Raw genomic sequence first — 21,263 nt, forward strand, 5'->3', positions numbered from 1 at the left:
ACATGGCTCACAGATGAGGATAGTGTCTATTGGTTTATGTCTACTGTTAATCAATTAACAGTGGATTAGGTCTGAGTTCAATTCTCCCAGCAGTGAGTAACTTTTTTATACTTCCAGTCTCTAAGATACCAAGCTGGTGTGAAAATTTTCAGCCTTGGAGTAAAAGCAAGACATGAACAACCAACCTGTTTAATGAAACACTGTGTCAGTTAAATGGGCTTTGGAGCAAAACCAAACCCCACTGGTTGGTTAATGGCAAGGAAGTATCCTGGGTCACCACTGTTACTGCACAAAACAAAGGTAACATAAGCAGAGTACGAAAAGTTGTTCAGTAATATATATAAACCAGGAAATACCTCTTTTGAGGACAATAACATATAGGATTCAAGTTAGTTTTTATTTCTCCTTTATTCATCAATATATTTATTTCATCAATAAAATATATATTGCCTCTATCTGCTTTGATATAAATTCCATTTTAGAAAAAAAAAAAGAAAAACCAAAAAATTAAGTGTGTTTAAACCGATCCCAGAAAGATGGAAGTGGTTTTGATTTTTAATCATTATATAAAGTAAGTTATTTCAAAAGAATCATTAATGACAAGAAAATGGCAAATGAATGAGACTAAGATTTGATATTGTTGGGTGTTAACCCAAATGACAGGACAGTCTGTCTCAGTTCAAGGTCAAATCCACAAAAGCACTGTTGGTTCCTTCTTTCCATTAAAATACATGATTGCAAAATGAACCAAGAACTTGTCAACAGTCAGAGGACACGCTGCCGTGATTACTTTTGCCGTCTACATGAATTCTTTCTCTCCAATCTTTCCATGTAGTTTGACTCAAATCAGTGTGAAATGACGTGTACATTTTCTTTCTGCCCATTTTCTTTCCACGTTCTTGCACACATCACAACAAACTACCTGTGTGAATCCTCTAATAAAACTTTTTCAGTTCCTCATGTACTACCTCCCAGGACAAGGACCCTAGACACTTGAAATGTAAGAAAATCTTTTAAGTGATAATCACAAAAGCACATTATCACTTTTCTTTGCAATAGCCAAAAAGAAAAAAACAAAAAAGGAAATGTGGTAATTTATCAACAAAGAAGACTATGGTATGAAAATCTTGTATTTGATAGTACTTCTAAAACAGTTGCCTTACTGTTTTTAAATTATCTGTCTCTGAAATTAATTTTGGCTGTTTAAGAGTTCTGAGTAGAAAAGCCATTACTTTCCTGGTCAAAACCTATATAAAAATGCGGGATCCATTTTTTGTGTATAATGGAATCAATCACATTTTTCTTTACTATGTACTTTGAAGAAATAATTTAGTGGTTCAAAATATGTAAGTTAGGATTTTAGTAATGACACCCTAGTTCTGAGTCTCCTTTGTGTGCTAAGGTACCCAGAATACTAAAATGAAATAATCTTTATTTCCTTTTTAGTTTCTTTCTGGGAATACTAATGTATCTGGGAAAGGATTCTTTTGAACAGTTAAGATACACTATCTACTGCAGTGTTAAAATTAATAGAAATACTAAGAGGCATCCAGCCATCTTCCCATTACATGGTATTATAATCCTGCTTAAGATGGGACCAATTAATTACGTCTTGCATAAAAACAAAACGGGAGAAGGCAGGTGGGCAGGTTGGCTTCTGTGAGGTTGGTTAACGGCATGGGAGGGATCCTGGGTCACCACTGTGACTGCACAAAACAAAGGTGAAATCCCAACATACTTACCACTTCGACACTCTAATAAAAGATTTCTCTCTTTCTCGATAGTCACACATTTCTAGCCCTTTCCTTAAGGTTCTTCTTTTTATTTATCAACCTACATCCACTTCTCTGAGGCAGCACTGGTTTGGCTAGGCTGCTACACCACATGGCGGGTGTAACAGAGATCATACAGCAACTCGGCCCAGTCCTTCTGGGTTTGTGGGAAAGAAGAGATGTAAATGGGTATTATCTACATCCAGGAGGCAAAGGATGCCACTGTGTTTGATTTTTCCCAGAGGCTACATATATCTGGTGCATGAAATTCCTAACTACTTTATTTACTATTTGGCTTAAGCTAAAAAATGTCCATAATAGACATGAAATAAAAATTATTCATGAAAACAGTGATAAATCTGATTGGTTGCCAGTCAACATACTCTGCCGGCTGTTAGCACTAAGCCATTGGTCTCTTGTTAACTGAAATTTTAGGCCATTTTTTTAGCCCTATTCCAGTTGAATTTACTGCATGACCAGTTGTGGAGTGTTGAAACTTCCACGGGCCCAAGACCCACTATATAATTTCTTTTTTGAAGATCAAAAAGGTTGACAACTCAGTGATTCTCAAAAATGTGTGTGCATGAGATTTACCTGGAGTATTTCTTAAAAAAACATATGTTCCAACCCCATATATGGAGATTCTACTATAATAGGTCTGCAGTAGGACCAGAAATTTGCACTGTTCATGAACTGAAAAGAATTTCTACACCTACATTTTGAAAGAGGCTGTATGGCAAAAGGGGAAAGTATAATCCTATAAAAGCTGTCAGAAAGGCTACGTATTCACAGAAAACACCTTATTAATATGAAGTTTTTTTTTTATAATTAAAGAATTGCTACATATTCAGAGGAAACAGTATGAGATTTTTTTAAAAAACAATAAAATAATTGCTATTTCAAATGTAGTAATATGAAGCACCATGGATTCAAGCTTATAAAAACAATGTTGGCTGTAAATTGGGCCCAAGACACAGAAGAAACCACATACTATTTATCAGGCAGGTGAGCGACAAATAGGATCACAGCTTATGTCTTAAGACTCAAATTTCAAATATTGCCCAGTATCCTCAGAGATTTTCTAGACTGCTACAAAACACATGGTAGGAACGGGGCATACCGGAAATGAAAGAACCAGGGGAGGGGTTAGCAGCTCCTAACCAGGGACGTGGAGCCGGGGGCAGTCTGTGGCTAACTGTGGCCCCTGGCTGGGACCAGGTGCTTGGTCTCAAACCCTTCTCCACGTCTGTCAGCCCTGAGAGTAAGTGGAGAAAGCTCTCTCCCCGCGAGCTTTACCTGCTTTACAGTGCCAGTGAGCCTGGTAGTTCATATATTCTAGGTATGTGTTGTAGGTCAGGACTAACAAAACAGAACAAAACAATGCCAGTCAATATTACATAAAGCATAAACAGAATATGCCGACATAGTTCCTTACAACTGTCCCTCCTTAGAAAGGTAAGCCAACAAGAACACAGGACGCAGGGCTGGAAAATTCCTAGGATATTGCAAAATAACCCTAGTCAAGACACCACAAAAAGCCCAGACACTAGTGAGACAGCTAATGGGGATAAATTATGTTTGGACAAGCACTTTTTATTTTTTGAGCAAAATGGATACTATGACCAATGAGATTAAAAAAAAACATCTACCGTACTTTCAAAACGTTGGAAGAATAAAATATGATAACATAATAAGTATACAGCACAAATTTAAAAGGTTCTGTGGCTCACCTTCTAAGTAATTTTAGTAATTAATATTTTGTTGATAATAGATTTCTAGACTTGTATTTTCATTTTATTTAGTAACAAAAGAAAACTTGACATGCATAGCATAATCACGCTCATAAACTTTTCTTTTGTAACTAAAGCAATAAAAAGTTCAAAGTGCAAAGTTATTTGTTATATTCTCCAGCATTTAAAAATCCAGCTGAATTGCTTTTAATGTGAAATATGTTGAATATGTAAATCTACAATACAAAAGCTTTGGTGGCTGTCAAATCAGGCATACGTGACAAGTATAATATAATCAAAATGTGTGTTTCTTTTTTATTCTTGAAAAACAACCATTAGGGAAGTTCAATATTCTCATGTCATTATTATAAGTGTAACCCAAAATGCAAGAACAAGAAAACAACTAAAATTTCCATCGTTCTGTATTAAAAAAGAACAGAACTCATTTCATATCACCAAATATTTTGCACCTGTGATTAACTGAAGAAACATATTAGGAACAGTTTCCCTGTGCCCTATTCTAGCTTTGCAAATAAATTGAATTGGTTTCCCCCAAGAAAGCCATTTAACCTCTCTGTAACTCATTTTCCTGGTACAAATAATTTTTTGTTACTTATGGAACTATTAGGTGATAGAAAAGATGTTATTAACAAGCAAAATCTGTAAAACATATTGAAACAGAAAATAAACAAGCATCTCTGTCTTTTGAAGCATAGTCCATCTCTAAATTTTTCTTATTTTTTTGATGTATCTTTAAAAATGGATGTCCACATCTCTGTTCTTAGTACTCACGTGACAATAATTCTTTGATAGAAATTCTAAGCGTATTCACATGGATGATGACAGGCAATTACTGCTTAGTAAGGAACCTTTCACCATATCTGTTCGGTGATCCTCTGATTGTTAGACTTTGTATGTATTCTTGTCCCCACCTCACTGACTGGCATGTGAGCCAAATACTGCTGAGTCGGAGTCCCATTACATCAGGCTGGAGTATCTGCTCTTTCAGTTTTCCTAGTCTAGTTCTTCAGATAGCTTTAGTTTGTATCCGTGAAACTTCTCTCATATTGTCTTAACGATGCTTTCTCTAATGTTTGCCCAATGCCAACTGCTTTAGAAGTCCAGGGTCAACCATTTTCTCTGTGTGCCCAGGACCGCTGCATTCTGATGAGCAAGTCTGGGAAGTCACTGCCTCTAAATCTTTGGTATCACAGACTTGACCGTGACATTTGATGTGAAATAAAGTGCAATGCTATGAAGAATGAGCCCCATCTAAGAAATGAGAATGCCACTGGTAAGGATTCTGATGTCAGAGCCATATAACAGATGATAGTACCGTGGCTTTGCAGGCCTGCAGGGTGGGCTTAAGTGATGATGGACGTTACTGGCTGAATCTGCTAATCTGCCAAATGAGACATTAGATTCTTGATGTAGTTTTCTATTTCTTTAGGCTTACTATTTGAAGGCTGCAAATTAACAACATTCATCTTTATATTCAGTTGGTTTACTAGTGATGTGAATCCGCATATATGCGAAGAATTCTGTATGTAACAGGCTGACATACAACTTCAGGTTCTACTATAAAAACTTTCAGCACCAAACGCAGTTGAAGTACCAAGTTCCAAAGGCTGGGAGCTCTGGTTCCAAACCAGGCTGCAGTGTTTGAATTGCAGCTGTTGAAGGACTAGGCACCTTATGTAACCCACCGATGCTTAACTTTCCTAATCTTAAAACAAGGTTATAATGATTTAAAGCTTGTAGGAAAGCATGACAGAAAGTAAGCCTTCATTGTTAGCTATTGTTGTTTATCCCGCCAGTATTTATGAATGTCTGACATGTGACAGGTATATTTCTATGCACTTGAGGTAAAACAGTGAACAGAGCAGATATCCCTACTCGGTGAGGTCAGTGTGTTGTTGAGAACTTAGATTTTACTCTGGGTCACATGAGAAGCCACAATAGGAAGTTTTGTAGCAGAAGAATAATATCATATATGCTAAGAATAGACTATCAGGGAGTGGGGACAAAAGCAGCAACCAGAGAGGTCACCAATGCACACAGCAGAGGGACACAGGAAGTTTAAAGAAGGCCAATGGCAAGTCCAGTCTGCTTACATTTTAAAGGAAGAACAATAGCATTTCTTTCCTTTGTGTTTTTATGCAAAAGGAGATTACACCTTTATAGCTGATAGAAAATGTAGTAAAAATTTAGTTAAAGTCCAAATTCTTGGTACATATCTATAGTAATACAAATATAGAGCATTTATATTCAACTGGGGTTACATGGATTTAAAATAAAAATCTACGTATTGAGGTATATATTCATGTGTAGTAAAATAGGTCATAAAATGGTAACTAACATCTTAATTATAAAAGAGCTATGTTACATTATTTGTCCATGAATGTTTTCTCTTTTTACATCTTTTCTTTTGATGATTCTTTAGTTCTAAAGTTTTTCTGTATGAAAGAGCCCTTCTCAGGCCTGTAATCTCACATCTTAGGGAGTAACTATTAACTGGATATATCCACTTGAATATCCCACTTGAACATCCTCACATTCTAAGATTTTTCCAATACGTATTAATATTCTCCACACAGACTAATTTATCTTGGCCAGACTTCCGAGCTTCTGTCAATAACACAACGATTCTTCTAATGATCTCAGTTCAGCTTTGACATTTCTGCCTACATTCATCATAAAGCCAGTGAACACTTGTTCTTCTGTATTTGCCATTTTCTGTCAATGTGATACAACTGATTCTGTCTGACTGCTTATCGTATCGTGCTTGGATTTTGGGATCTAATCTTAACCTCCAATCTCACACTTCTAGTTAAGTCTTCCAAAAATCACCACTTTCATCAGTCTATTGCTCACAAATCTTAAAATATTTAAAATTGCTTAGAGGCCATTCAAAGCTCTTGGCAATATAAGTCAAACATCTTTGAATCAGTAAGTCATCAATCCAAATATCTATTTAGTACCAAAGAGTTAGAGATATTGTACTCCACAAAATTAAGAAAACAAGAAACTATATTACATGGTGTTTTGTTCAAAAGGAAATATAGTGTATGTGCACAGGTATCCTATCACTGGTAGACAAGAGAAAAAAAATGAGGGCACTGTGCTTAACACTGTACATTTAACATGCCAGGATTTGATGTGCTTAACACTGTACATATAGTATGCCAAGATTTGAATCCTTGAGTTGCCTCCTTTTTAAATGGGGATAATAATAGTGTTTTTCTCATTGAGAAAATTGCTACATGACTAAAGAGTTCATAAACTAATAAAAGTAGATACTAAGTTGTGTGGTATTTAATAAAGACATTATAATTTTGACTCTTGGTTTATGTATGTGTTCAACGACTTTTAGAATAAAATAAAAGGGGAAGTTACCATAGACTGAAATTGAAGGAACAGAACTTTCATGAGAGTTTTAAGTTCAGAATCCAATCTGTTTCAGGAAAACAATATACAGAATACAAAAGAACACATTTATGTTACTTTAAAAAAGAGAACAGGCTTTAAATACTTGCTTAAACATGTTTTAAAACAATTCTGATATAAAATGCATTTAAACCCTAAAGTAAAATGTAAATTGATTGTAAAAATATGTATATTTAGAGTAATTCAGGGATTGAAATTAAAAAAAGAATATCTATTAAAAATTCTTTATTTTTTAAAACTTCTCAAATGAAACTAACATTGAAGTTAAATTCCTCAGAATGGCATGAATAAGAGTTAAACCAAGGAAATTATATGTGTAAATCTTAGAGGAAAAGAGTGATGATTTAAAGAACTATGTATTTATTTAAAATTAATAAAACCAGAGATTACTCTTCCCAGATTTATATTGAGCTCACTAAGTAATTTTATTTAGTAAGCAACTTTATGCCAAGGAGTATTTTTTCCATTTTTGTAATTGAAGTATCATTGATATAGAATCTTATGATGGTTTCACATTAACAACACAATGGTTTCAACATTCACCCATATTATCAAGTGCCCCCCCACCCCCCACTGCAGTCACTGCCCATCAGTGTAGTAAGATGCTATAGATTCATCACTTGCCTTCTCTGTGCCGCACTGCCCTATATTGTGACTGCGAATTACAGTGCCCCTTAGTCCCCTTCTCCCTCCCTCCCCACCTCCCTCCCTAACTCCTCCCCTTTGGTAACCACCAGTCCCTTCCTGGAGTCTGTGAGTCCGCTGCTGTTCTGTTCCTTCAGTTTTGCTTCATTGTTATACTCCACAAATAAGTGAAGTCATTTGGTATTAGTCTTTCTCTGCCTGGCTTATTTCACTGAGCTGCCCTCTAGATCCATCCATATTGTTACAAACAGTAGGATTTCTTTTCTTTTTATGTATACCAATGAATTTTAACAATAAGTGGTCGTTAGTATGTACTATAAGCATATAATTCAAAAAAATCATCATTAGTAATGAATGCATTACAAATATGTTTGTGTACTACTGTATTATGAGGGAGTACTTATATGCACTGAATCCATTTTTTACACATAAATTGGTAATTTTTAAAACATTAGCGTTTTCTTCATAGATTAAAAATATCTTACATTAGCTTACAAATATCAAGTTCAGAATTTATCGTCACCCACTGAGAGTGTGACACTGTAAGTATATACCTTATTAAAGACTAAGAGCAACCTCTTTTTTAATATGGCTTTAAAAAAAAAAACCTGGCTAATTCATAAAAAAATCCCTCAGATTTGTCCTTAGTCAGAAATGCCCCACAGGGAAAAAAGGGCATTAATAAATTTTCCATTAGAATATTTAAGCACAGTCAAAACTCACATTATAGATTTAAGGTCTTTGCATTTTTGAAGTTATATAAAATTACAGGTCAATACAAAAGAAAGGCATATTTTCAAAGAAATATTATTTGGAAAATATAGCAGAAACAAATGAGTCTACTGTATCTGTAGTAAACTACTTCTATGAGTTTTTCATTTATATTCAGGAAGCATTTTTTTTCTAAAACAGAACCCTGTTGAAAAAACTTGAAATGTTTTTTTAATGATTCTTAATGAAACTAAATAAATAGAAACCCTAAAATAGCTGGTAGAGAACAAGAAACTGTAGTATATTTACCATTCATGCTAAGAAAGAAATATAACCTAGGAATTTATTCATTATTGAAATATCTGCTTGGATTAATACCAGATGCTTTAACATAGCTTGCAACTTTCTATCAGTATAATTATATCAGAACCATGTTGCTATCAAAGTCTCTCTCTCTAATAAGCATTTCCAACAGTTACATTTTATCACATATAACTAAAAATGTGTCTATATTTTAACACTGACATCTGAGGTACTTAAAACACTTTATGACCTGAAAGAAGTTATGAGCACTATTTGTTCTTCTATCTTTAAATGATGGCATAACTTCTATAAACTTGGATTTCAAAAATGAAAATTTTAAAACAAAATAAATCTCTATTCTCTATATTTTTTGTTGCAAATGGCAAAATTTCATTCTTTTTGATGGCTGAGCAATATTCCACTGTATATATGTACCACATCTTCTTTATTCATCTATTGAATACTTTGCTTGTTTCTATATCTTGGCTATTGTAAATAATACTGAAATATAATAAAGGTACATATATTTTTGCAAATTTCTTCTTCCAATAAATACCCAAGAATTGCTAGGTTAAAAGGTATCTCTATTTTTTGATTTTTAGGAACCTCCATACTGCTTTCCACAGTGTCTGTACCAATTTACATTCCCACCAACAGTGTAAGATGGTTACCTCTTCCCCACATCCTCACCAACAGTTGTTGTTATTTCTTGCCTTTTCCATATTAACCAATCTGGCTGTGTGAGGTGGTATCTCATTGTGGTTTTGATTTGCATTTCTTTGATTAGTGATGTTGAACACCTTTGCATTCATTTGTTCATAGTACGCCTTCCTTGGAAAAATGTCTCTTCAGGTCCTCTGCCCATTTTTAATCAGATTGTTTTTTATTATATGAGTTCTTTACAAATTTTGGATATCAACCCCTTATTGGATATATTGTTTCCAAGTATCTCCTCCAGTTTATTTTATTAATTTTACATGTTTACAAACACGTAAACTTATACGTGCATACATTTGGAAAAGCACAGAAAAACAGTTAGAAAGATCGACACAAAACTGTAAACCATTGTTACCTGTGGAACAAATTTTTACAAATTGAAAGAAGAACAAAAGGAGGCTTGTATATATTTTTGCATATAGGTCTGTATTATTTGACTCTTTTACAATGTTTACAATAAAGTATTTGCGGATTATGTGGGGCTCAACATTTCTTTTAAAGGAAGGCAAAGATATTAACTCTTACCAACAATTAGCTTATAATATTCTAGAAAAATAAGAATTGGTTACCAATGCTAGGGACGTAACAAATTTTAAAAATGACTTAAATGGTCATCTGATTTAACAAAATGGAATACCTGGTGGCCTTAGTGGGCATGATTTTCAATGAACTGAAGGATACAGGAGCCAGACTACGTGACCAGGAAATTAAGTCACTTGGTGGGCACAGACAAATCTTTTGGTGTGTCACATAGAAAATAAGGTCATCTAATCAATGTGAAGGCTAGGATAGAGGTGAAGTATTGAGAATCTTCAGAATAAACACAGCAGAACACATTAAATCAAAACTTAATTTTCCACAAAATTTTATAAGCAGCAGCTAGGTAGACTGTAGAGCTTAACAGGAATGGGTATGAGCATGGAAGATACGGTTGGAAAAAGAAAGAGGATAGAGATTCTGAAGAAAGGTTGATCTTACTGTCCTTGGGAGACCAGTTACGTCCCTTAAAAGAGGGTGACAGAATAGGAAAATAGGAAAGAGCTAAGAAAATGGATAAGAAATGAAGATCAGAATAAGCAGGAATAAGAGAAGAAACTGAATTCAGTGATAGTACTTTCAGGCTTGAGATCTTGGTTTTGGAATTGTCACAGGTTTTGATGAGATTCCGAGTACTAGTTTCCAAAGGAACAGGTAAGTGGAATGGGTAGGTAGGTTACAGTTTAAAGAGAAACATGGAAGCCAGTGTCCTAACAGTCAACAGCATGGGTGTCTGATCAAAGGGAAATAAAAAGTTTATCAAGTCTGAAGACAGAAAATGATTTAGCTAACCTTCAACAGTCGTTTAATTCTCTAATCTTAGTTTTCAAAGTTACTATGTGACTGTTTTCTATGACATTTTACAAAAAGAGTATAAATGACACAGATTATAATGTTCAACGCTAAGAAATAAAAAATGTAACATCATTTGCAGAAACTGTGCAAATCAACTTAATGAGGTTTCTTTGCTCTTGAAAATGAAGGGCTGAGCAATTATAATTTATCCTACTTAATTGGAATTAATATATCATATGGTGGCTAACTGCGATATTTTCCTTTAACAAATCACAGTAACATTTATTCATAAAGTTAGTTTCTTGTTTATGATCTCCTTTCAGTTCCAAAAACCATAAAAACCTGACTATCAAATTGAGGGGAGGGGAACAGTGTCTTAAATAAGATTCTTAAACAGTAGAGTAACTCTAATTGTCAACTAAAATTTCCCAAGTGGAAAGCTTACTTCAGTAAACAGATAAAATATATTGGCAATTAGCATTATCCTGATGAATACAAACAATCAAGGCACTATTGTTCACTAAAAGACATTTTCTTGAGCAAACTAAATAACTCAGAGAACACTGTGAACAGCCTTAATTCACTTAGTAAAACAGGCCTGCACAGTTCAATGGCAAACTTATCTGAAGATGATGTTAAACTACAGAAATTCCAAAAATAACGTAAAGTGACTTAAATATATATCTATATAACTTTCACCCCCCTCTAAAGCCTAGTAACCTCTTTTCTGAGTTGAGCTTTTGATTTAGAAAAAGTAAAATGCATTACCAATGGTACAGCAACTTTGAAATGATGTTTATTCTCTCAATCTTCCAAATAATGTTTGAGAAAAAAAAGGCAGAAGTTTCTAAGCCTAATGGACTAATTCTGGAATCCTACAAGAGAAGGGAGAGATCACCCCAGAATGTAATCAGTGAGCTTAAGGATCTCAACACTGAGGAGAAGCTTGGAAGAATTCTTCAGAACATTCTCTTGACTTTTTTATTGCAAAGAAGAAGGCTGGTCAGGGGGGGAGATAATGGGATGGAGAAGAAGGTGGTAGTAGTTTCAGGAATAATTTTGTTATGTCTGCATTAGGAGGAGCAAGCCTTGATTCAGAGCAGAAGCCCTTAAATTTATTGTACATAAAACTGAGAAAACCCTTGAGGGGTGGTTTGAGTTGGTGGATTAGTTAGGGCAGCGGGGTGTGGAGTGGCTTCTGGAATGCAGGTTACATTTCATTTCATGTTCTGGTGCTATTTACATAGGTGTGTTTTCTTCATGAAAATTAAGCTACACACTTATGACTTGTGCATTTGCCTAAATATGTGTAATTTTGCTACAAAGATACAATTATGGATCTCATTTTCTGGGATTTGCATTTTATTAAGTACCCTGGGGGTTTGTGCAGCCTATCTGCAGAACAGAACTAGAAAAACACTGTGGGAAGGTCCCAAAGTAATTTCTTCATTATCTCAGCAATGCCCTTTCCTGCCACAGGCACTTCTGGGCCATTCGATGAATGTGCTGTTTTAAAGCCTTCTGCTCCAGTTGTCCAGCAAGCAGATACAGAATGAGGACTCACTTATTTTCGCTTTTTATTTTTATCTAGTTTTAAAAAGGTAGGCCCTATACTAGGTAACACAAAAGTTAGAAAGTCATAGTTTGTGGCTTCAAGAAGCCTATCATCTAGTTTAAGTAAGTGTACAAAACAAACAAAAATGAAGAGGCATAAGGAGTAGCAATCCAAGCACTATAAAGCAAGCAGAAGAATGGAGAAGTGAACAAGGTTTCTCGGAAGATACTATCAGAACTAGATAAAACTAAAGTAAAATTCCAACAGACAGAAGAAAATGAGCCTCTCCAGAAAGGGCAGGCTGGGGGAGCGCCAAGGCAGGCAAAGGGTGGACGGAGCCCTGCTGGGCCCAGGAAGGAAGTGGTCAGTGATGAGGATGGCACTGTAGGTTGTCACTACCTGTGGAGGGCTTTTGATAAAAGGGAGACGTAACAATACCCAATTTTAATTTTATAGGCCTAAAATCATCACTGAAGACTTCTGAATGGTAAGGAGATGACGGGATTGCACCTCACGTCCGGAAGCTGAATCTGGAAGCCAGAAGGTTACGGGCTGCAGCCAGAGAAGGATGCAGGTGAGTCATTCCGTTAGTGACTTTGAAGCCCGGCCGTGCACTTACGTCTGGGTCCCCTGCCACGCTACTTGGATCACGCTGAGTTGTCGTCTCTGAGTCCAGCTGCCTCACTTGCAACTGGGGATGAGAGTGGCTACTTCACCTAAAGGTACTGTACTGGCTGCAGGAGGTAACATGTAAAGCTTCTAATGCATTAGAGGTCGTTCATCATCATCTACCTTTTCACAGGGCTCAGTCTTTTCCTGTGCCCTTAGATACAGTGTATTTAGATGGCTCACAAGAGTTTTGCCTGGAGCAACATTGATGGGGACAGTGGGTCAGGCAGAATGGAAACAAAATGCAGAAGGTATTTAAAAATGCAGAAAGATGAATCAACCAGATCTAATTCAATAAGCCAAAGGAGAACTGGGAAATGTGAAAGTAGCCAAAATAGGCAAAATCCGTCTTCTCCAGTAGTGCTTGCTGGTTGTCATCTCCTACTTGGATTGGGCCAAAGCTTCTGGATTGGTGTTCTTCCCTCTAATAAGATACTCTGAAGTATTTATAAGGCAGAACCACTACGGTTATACTTGCTTAAGACTGATTTGTATTGTGTGGATAATGCTAGACAGGCAGTGTTCCTAAATACCTGTTGATTCCTTGTTCAACCCAGTTCTCTACCTAAAAATTCAATGGTATATCTTTCCCTCTCACCCCAAACTTGCTGCCAAGTTAATATTACTAAAAGAAAACTCTCTTGTTAACCAGTGGTAACCCATCAGCTATGCAGGTTAACCAATCTGCCTACCTGACCTTCCAATATAGATGATCTTGACTGCAATGTATCTTTCCAAATTTAATATGCTCTAACTTTGGCTGCCCTCTCTTTTCTAGTCAGGCTGTGTTTCCTGTATAACTCACACCATTTTGAGTGCTGTCTTCCATTCTAAGGTATGCTCACCTGTCAGTTGGAGTACTTTCTATCGTCTTTTGAACTGACGAGTATGACTTAAATCTAACTACCACTTTCTCAATGAAGCTTCACAGTGCTCTATTCTTAATAGTTTTTCTAATCTGAAACTCTGAAGTATTTCGAAGTCAGAACCACTAAGTTTATACTTGCATATACACTGATTTGTTTTCTGCTTTACCTTTTTCTTTTTTTTTTGTAAGCCAGTGCAAATGTTTGCCAACAGTTGAAACAGGACCATGATTGTGCATATTAATCTGTAAAGTACATAAGATAATGCTAGACAGAAAGTGTTTTGAAGTAACTGTTTATTGTCCAACTCAATTTTCTACCTAAAAATTCAATGTTATATCTTTCTTCCCCCACCAAAAATCTTAGTCGGCACACATTATCAGCTTGCCTCCCAAACCAACCTCAAAATCATCTCAAGCCTCTCTGAATTCTGCTCATTTTACCACATACACAGTTCAATAATTACCACTCTAGAGTCACCCCTCATCCGTTTTATTCGGGCACCCCTCATCTGTTGCCAAGGTCTCCCAACAGTTTTGTGTGTCACTTTCCTAAAATACAAATCTGCCCAGGTAACTCAAAGGCTGACAGGCTTCTGGCAGCCAGGCGCCTCCAGAAGACAGCCTGAACATGTTAGCTTGGCACACAGGGCTTTTCCAAATCGGTGCCCAGCGAGCTTCCTCAGCATCACTCCAACAGTACTGAATTTACTCTATTTACATTCCTTACCCTGAGCCTCCCAGTAACTTTTCATACTTCTGTGCCTTTAAGCATTTTCTTTGCTTTATTCTACTTTGCCCAGTCGTGGGGTGTTGAATAGTGTCCCCCAAAGCTCATGTCCACCCTGAAATTCAGTGTGACCTTATTTGCTAATAGGGTCTCTGCAGATGTAATTAGGGCCGAGATCATAGCGGATTCGGGTGGGCCCTAAACCCAAGGAGAGTATCCTTGTAAGAGACAAACTCAGAGCAGGTGCAGCAGTAGGTGAAGGCAGAGATGCATCCACAGTCACGCTATGCCAAGGACTGCTGGGAATCACCAAGGTGAAGAGAGGCGTGGGATGGCTTTTCTCTCAGAACCTGTGAAAGGCGCCAATTCTGCTAACATCTTGGTGTTAGACCTGGGCCTCCTGAACTGAGAGAGAACAAAGTTCCGTTGTTTTAGAAAGCTACCCAGTTTGTGGCCCTTTGTTACGGCAGCTCTAAAAAATTAATACACCTAGTTATTCAATTGTCAAAATCCTTCTTAATGATCTTGGCTCTTGAATTTCTCTTTCCCCTTCCTCATCTCCTGGAGACTGATTCCAGCAGGAAGCATCACTGCGTCTCTGCTCCCACAGAGCCATATTCAGCCTCCTGCTCAACCCAGGGAGCTGTGTGATTGGTGTCTGTTTAGACCTTATTTCCCCCTGTGGATCTGGGAGCACATCAAGAGAAAAAAACTTATTTTGTTCTCTGGTTTCCAGTATTTAGTGGTGCTTGATATAATAGATGCTTAAAATTATTTGCTGAAAAAATCTAAAATAGGGTTTAAAAAAATAACATTAGCCATTCAACTTACAAATGTTTATATTGTATCCAATACTGTCATATGGTACTCATAGCAGAAGTTCAAAGTTCACAATAGGAAACAAAAGCCCAGAGACTTCAATTTCAGATTTTTAAAATGTAAATTTAAAGCTTTTGAGAATAGCTTGGCAAAAGCATTTGTCAGCTGTATATGCATTTACTTTAGCTTGTTGCCTACTTCAATTACTCTTTGTAGGCACTTATGAAAGTAGCTCAATCTCAAAGAAAAGAATCTTATACATAAAATTAGGTTGGTTTGGCACTTTTAATACAATACTAAACAATGGTGCCACAGCTTTGAGGGACATAATGACTCAAAAAGAAAACAAAACCTGTATTCAGAAAAAATAGGGAGTCCAAAACTCAAGAAATACACTTATTTTACAGTCAGCAAATGATTTATAATTCATAAGCTCAATAATCAAAACTAGCATTTTTCTAGTTATCACTGTTTCAATGTTGCTCTGGATGGCTGAATTAGTTTCATGAGTTCACCTACAACGTCCCCAATTTTAAAGCACAAAGCAGTGGAATACAGAGTAGAATAAAGTAGCTTCATATATGCGTCTTGAGAAGTACTTGAGTTTCCTAAAATGTTGAAATTGTTGGACAGTTAAGAAGATGTTCATGATCCTTTGTTTGCATAATCAAGAGTTCAAAAGGCATAATTATGACTTTTAAGGACTTATTAATATTTGTATTAATTATCATTGTAGTAATATCTATCTTGAATTACAGACCATATTTTAATATAAACAATACGAAATAGGTAGGCTACACTATAAAACATACATGGTAGTATTATCTTCATGTATGTTTTATAGTTTCATATCTGAAATTCCTGCCAGCAGGATTTCAGAATGGAAGCTTCTGTTGACATTTCAAACCCCTTTGAAGTATTCACATTAAGACTGACATCTGTTTGACTGTTAGGGGCAAAGTCATGAAGAAAGTCTGAAGTGTACTTTCTTAATTAGCTTACTTAGGAACCAGTATTTTAATACCTAACAATGTCTTTGTTAGATCCTATGCTATGAGAAATCTGCCATTTCCTGGGGAAAGCGTCAAAACAGAAAGCAGTTCTTGAGAAACAACATTTTCTTCTTCTTCTTGGCTTCCTTAACTGACCTTTATTTATTGATAAATAAACTCCTAGGCTCTAAAATGAAAATAAGCAGCATATATACAAATATATATACATATATACAAATATATATAGAAAGATACCTTATGTATGCCTTAGTATTTTTAATTATTATTGACTGAAAATTCAGAGGAACATTACACAATACTTTGCTGCAGTTCCTGAATCTAGATCACAATTTAGTTCCATTAAGTACAAAAGATGGCTATGTCTGTTAGGCTCACTGTTGACTTTCTGGAGAGATTCAACTATGTACAATATAAGCATCTAACATCCAAAATCCAAAATTACAACGTAGTAGAAAATGGGTGAATTTGATCTTTACTGAGTTCCACCATAGGGATTCAAGCTTTATGAGCAGGAAAGAGAATGCAGGGTTTGACCTGATTATAATTAGCAGAACACGAAGGAGGGGTTGACAGCAGAAAGAGAGGCCATTTCTGTCATATCTAAGATATATGAATGACTGAGTATGACCTCCCATCACCACCGCCAAGCAGTAGTACTACACAGAGGACATGAACAAAGACCTTGTTTTTTCTGATCTATCATCTACAGTCATGCTCCAGATTAGCATGCAGACTTCTGAGTTTTATGAGAGCAAGCTGTCAACATGTTAGGAAGAGTCATTTAAAGGCAGTTTTGTAGCTTTATTGTATTCCCCAAAAAGTTGGTTTCATGGAGACTTTATTCTAAGTTAATGTAAATTGACATACACACATATGTATATGTAACATTACTGTTCAGATCAGAAAAAGAAATGAACAGTTAGTGTAGGATAGTTGAAATATATTATTTATTTTAAACCTATTTCTATAGTATTCTATTCTGTAATTAATGAGGCTCAAGTCACCCATCTTTTTAAAGTCTATAGCTATACTAATGTTCCCTGCTATTTTTTTCTACAAAAATCCTTGAATTCGACTAGGTTAGAAAGACTCCCTACCTAATAATAAGCCAGGCAACTAGGAGATCTTGCCATCTATTTGGGAATCCACAACCGAGAATCTCAGCAGTTCTTCCCTGTACTAGGATCTAAATTAAACTGTACCAAGAGAGTTTCAATGCTGCCTCCTTTGCAGAGCTGTTTACAGCTTCAAAAAAGAAGGAAGAGTAATGTCAATGGTAGTGTTCTCTCTCCCTGTCTAAGGGTCAATTACCAGAGGACACAGGCTTTTTAACTAATTAAGAAATCCCAAAAATGTCTAGTCATTAGACTTTAAGGGCTTTTGCTGACCCTACTTTCTAATCTCTTTTGAAATCACTAACTCTTTGAGAGGGATTACTTAAAAAATACAATAAGATTTTCATATTTGAATTGTCAAAGTGTGTTTTTTACCTACACACTCATCACAAATATTTTCTTACACCATTCACTTTTTTTTATTAAAGTATAATTGATAAACAATCTTATGATGGTTTCACATACACAAAACAGTGGTTCAACATTCACGCATATTATCAAGCCCTCACCCCCTCCATTGCAGTCACTGCCTATCAGCATAGTAAGATGTTAGAGTCACTAATAGTAGTCTCTGTGCTGTACTACCATCCCAGTGACCTACCTTATACTGCCTCTTAATCCCATTTTCCCTTCCCTATATACTTTCCTCTTAGAACTGCCTTTGCTGCATCCCACAGGTTTTGGCTGTTGAGTTGTTGTTTTCATGTATTGCTTGATCTCTGTTTTTATTTGGTTATTGATCCACTGATTATTTAGGAGCATGTTGTTAAGCTTTCATGTGTTTGTGGACCTTTTTGTTTTCTTTGCATAATTTACTTCAAGCTTCATAACTCTGGTTGGCACAATTTATTCCTTTTGAATTTACTACGGCTTTTTGTGGCTTAGTGTATGATCTCTTCCTGAAAATGTTCCATGTGCACTTGAGAAGAATGTGTATCCTGCTGCTTTTGGGTGGAGTGTTGTGTAGATGTCTATTAAGTCCATCTGTGCTAATGTGTTGTTCAGTGCCTGTGTCTCCATACTTATTTTCTGTCTGTTTGATCTGTCCTGTGGAGTGAGTAGTGTGTTGAAGTCTCCTAAAATGAATGTGTTGCAGCCTATTTCCCCTTTAATTCTGTTAGTTATCTGTTTTACATATTTAGGTGCTCCTATATTAGGTGCATAGATATTTATAATGGTTATATCCTCTTGTTGGACTGACCTCTTTATCATTATGTAATGTCTTTCTTTGTCTCTTGTTACATTCCTTGTTTTGAAATCTATTTTGGCCAACAAAGTACTGCTACTCCTGCTTTTTTCTCCCTATCATTTGCATGAAATATGTTTTTCCATCCCTTCACTTTTCTCCTGAGTATGTCTTTGGATCTCAAATTAGTCTCTTGAAGGCAGCATATACATGGATTTTTTTTTATCCCTTGAGTCACCCTAAGTCTTTTAATTGGTGCATTCAGTACATCTACATTTAAGGTGATTATTGATCGATAGGTACTTACTGCCACTGTAGGCTTTAGATCTGTGCTTACCAAAGGTTCAAGGATAGCTTCCTTACTATCTAACAGTCTATCTCAAATCACTGATTACTCTATTTCAAACACCATCTAAAGGTACTTTTTTTCTCTCCCCTTCATCATCATCTTCCTCATCCACAGTTTGTATATTAGGTGTCATATTCTGCACTCTTTGTGTATCCTTTGACTACCTTTGTGAGTAGTTGATTTAATTTTGTATTTGCTTGGTAATAAATTGGTCTATTATCTTTACTGTGGGGTTATTTTCTCTGGTGACAGCTATTTAGCCTTAGGAACATTTCCATCTAGAGCAGCAGCTTTAACATATTCTGTAGGTCTCATTTAGTCATGGTGAATTACCTCAACTTTTATCTAGAAATTGTTTAATCCCTGCCTCCAATTTAAATGATAATCTTGCTGGGTAGAGTATTCTTGGTTGAAGGCCCTTCTGTTTCATTGTATTAAATACATCATGCCACTCCCTTCTGTTTTTGCTGAGAAGTCTGCTGATAAACCTGATGGGGTTTCGTTTGTAAGTGATGTTTTTTCTCTCTCTGACTGCTTTCAGTACTCTCTCCTTGTTCTTGATCTTAGCCATTTTAATTGTTATATGTCTTAGTGTTGTCTTCCTAGGGTTTCTTTTGTTGGGGGATCTTTGTACTTCCATGACCTGAGTGTCTATTTCCTTTCCATATTGGGGAATTTTTCAACAATTATTTCCTCAATGAGACTTTCTATCACTTTGTCTCTCCTTCTTCTGGTACCCCTATAATGCAAATATTGTTCCATTTGCATTGATCACACAGTTTTATTATTCTTTCATTCTTAGAGATCCTTTTTTCTGTTTTTCAGCTTCATTGTTTGCTTTGTCCCTACTTTCCAAGTCACCTATAACTTGTTCAACATGTGCAAGCCTGCTATTAATTCCCTCCATTGTATTTTTCATTTCATATACTGTATTTTTCAGTTAGAGTAACTTTTCTGGAGGTCTTCTATCTTTTTGTTGAGGTCCTCCCTGACATCTTGAATATTTTTCCATAGATCTGTGAGCATGTTTATGACTTTTACTATGAAGTCTTTATCAAGAATATTGGTGATTTCACTTTCACTCAGCCCTCCTGTTGGTTTGTCTTGTAGTTTTATTTGGAGCAAATTCCTCTGCCTCTTCATTTTTTTCAGTGTTCCCTATGGAGTAATAGCTTTAGGAAGGAGGTACTCTCTAGTGCCCAGAATCTCAGTTTCCTGTGCGGGAGCCCCAGCTGTTTATGTGCAGTGGGAAGGGCACCTTCCTGTCTGGCTCTCGTAATGATCTGATTTCAGGTGGGCTGTGTGGGCCTTTGGCTGATGGTAGGAGGAGTTGCGCCACTGGAGTTGCTGTGGGCAGGGCCACCCCCGCCTGGCCTGCAGCAGTGTCAGGGGGCACAGGCAAGCAGGACAGGCGCCACCTGGGAGGAAGGGGCTCCTGGGGGGGCTGCCACATATGCGTGTGGGGAGGAGTGCTGGTGCTGCCCTGCCGGAGGAGCTGAGGGCAGAGACACCCTCTGTCTGGCCTTCTGCAATGGCAGGAGCCACTGCAAACAGGACCAGTGCCTGCTGGGAGGAAGTAGCTCCTGGAGCTGGGCTGCCCATGTAGCTCCCCGGCTGGCCTAAAATAGGGCTGAGCAAGCTGGGGGTTCTCCCTCTGCCTACCGGGGAGCTAAGTTTGATTTCACTGCTGGCTGGCCTCTGGGCTGTGTTGCCCAGGAGGGCAGTGGAGTGTGTGCAGCTCCTGAGGGCTCCCAGCCCGCTGAGTGAGGGCAGGCCGGGGAAGTACTGCCCACCTGACCTTTCTCCTAAGCAGACAGCACTGTGTAATCCTTGCCCCCTCACTGCTGGGAAGTCTTTCAAATTGTCCACTGTGCTTTCTTTCTCAGGGGGGCCTGTAGAGCGTGTCTGTTCTCCACAGGAAAATGGGATCACAGCCTGCCTGAGTGTTCAGCCTGTGTCTGTTGTCCAGCCACATTAATCTCCAGAGCATCATGAATGTGGGTTTGAGTTCCCGGAGCAGATCTCGAGGGCCAAGTGTTTAGCAGTCCTGAGCTTCTACTCCCTCCCTGCGCTGTTCCTCTTCCACCTGCCTGTGGGCCGGGGTGGGGGCAGGGCTTGGGTCCCGCCGTATCATGGTTTTGCCACTTACTCCTTTCTCCAGGGTCTTCTCTTCTTCCCCAGATGTAGCCAGTCCATTCTGCAGTCTTCAGGTCACCTTTAGGTATGGTTGCACTTTCTGTATTCTCATGTTCTGTGATTTTGGGAAGAGGTTTTTGCTGTCCTTCCTACACCACCATCTTTTTCC

At 37.1% G+C, this 21,263-nt stretch overlaps 1 protein-coding gene and 1 long non-coding RNA gene across 7 annotated transcripts in view; one reads left to right on the forward strand and one right to left on the reverse strand.

Moving 5' to 3' along the window:
• Window positions 1-21,263, reverse strand: part of TUSC3 (tumor suppressor candidate 3) — a 193,907-nt gene that overhangs the window by 36,012 nt on the left and 136,632 nt on the right. The window lies entirely within an intron of this gene.
• The window catches only part of LOC130684420 (uncharacterized), a 65,316-nt gene continuing 56,281 nt past the window's right edge, over window positions 12,229-21,263 (forward strand). Inside the window, exons 1-2 of the long non-coding RNA XR_008998702.1 lie at window positions 12,229-12,786; window positions 13,660-13,716. This is a non-coding gene — a long non-coding RNA (uncharacterized LOC130684420). The remainder of the gene's footprint in view (window positions 12,787-13,659; window positions 13,717-21,263) is intronic.

The sequence above is a fragment of the Manis pentadactyla genome, chromosome 7 (assembly GCF_030020395.1).
Source record: "Manis pentadactyla isolate mManPen7 chromosome 7, mManPen7.hap1, whole genome shotgun sequence".
Lineage (NCBI taxonomy): Eukaryota > Metazoa > Chordata > Mammalia > Pholidota > Manidae > Manis > Manis pentadactyla.